At 31.4% G+C, this 809-nt stretch overlaps 1 protein-coding gene across 2 annotated transcripts in view; it reads right to left on the minus strand.

Moving 5' to 3' along the window:
- Positions 1-786: 786 nt before the first annotated feature.
- Positions 787-809, minus strand: part of b4galt5 (UDP-Gal:betaGlcNAc beta 1,4- galactosyltransferase, polypeptide 5) — a 38,962-nt gene continuing 38,939 nt past the window's right edge. For both annotated transcript variants that reach the window (XM_026944998.3, XM_053240734.1), the window contains exon 9: positions 787-809. This exon is cut by the window's right edge and continues 4,151 nt beyond it. The gene's annotated coding sequence lies outside the window, so the exon portion shown is untranslated.

The raw sequence follows: 809 nt of genomic DNA on the forward strand, positions 1-809 counted from the left end.
TATTTGATGCCAATGTAACTTTCGAATATTTATTTATTTATTTATTTATTTCCATCCTGTTATTTATAGACATATAAGAAATGATCAACTCTTGAGTTTTGATAGTAAAATACTGAGTCAGTCACTTTTTATCCATTCATAGTTACACTTCATGTTCAAAAAAACAAGTTAGTTCCTGATGTCGCTTACGTTACAGCAGCAATAAACAGTCGTTTCCTCACCAGCCTCTCTTTATTCTCTCTTGAAGTTAATAAGATGGAAAAAAAACGCAGCTTATCATGTTACTGAGAAACTGAAAACTTTCTTACAGCTTTACCTCTGACTGTTACAAAGCACTGACACTGGAGACTCCTTCCATACATGTTACATAAACATCTCCTTACAGACAATTTCACCATATCTACGATTCTTTCTGTGGCGTATCCACCGTACACGTCCTTATGAATGAGGTGTTACTATAGAAACGATAACGCATTAGAACAAGCGCATTAGTGTAAGCTTGTGTCAGAAAATTCATCAACACCTTCCGACCAATCAGAGTCCAGAATTCATCACCGTGGCGTAATGTATGATAACGTAACATAATGAACTACGAATATGAAAATCTACAATTAAATAAATAAATAAACGTGATGAACTACGAATATGAAAATCTACAATTAAATAAATAAATAAATGTAAAGAACTACGAATATGAAAATCTACAATTAAATAAATAAATAAACGTGATGAACTACAAATATGAAAATCTACAATTAAATAAATAAATAAACACAAAGACGTGGATGTGGCATAATGTCTCTTTTATT

This window comes from Pangasianodon hypophthalmus, chromosome 16 (genome assembly GCF_027358585.1).
Source record: "Pangasianodon hypophthalmus isolate fPanHyp1 chromosome 16, fPanHyp1.pri, whole genome shotgun sequence".
Classification (NCBI taxonomy): Eukaryota; Metazoa; Chordata; class Actinopteri; order Siluriformes; family Pangasiidae; genus Pangasianodon; species Pangasianodon hypophthalmus.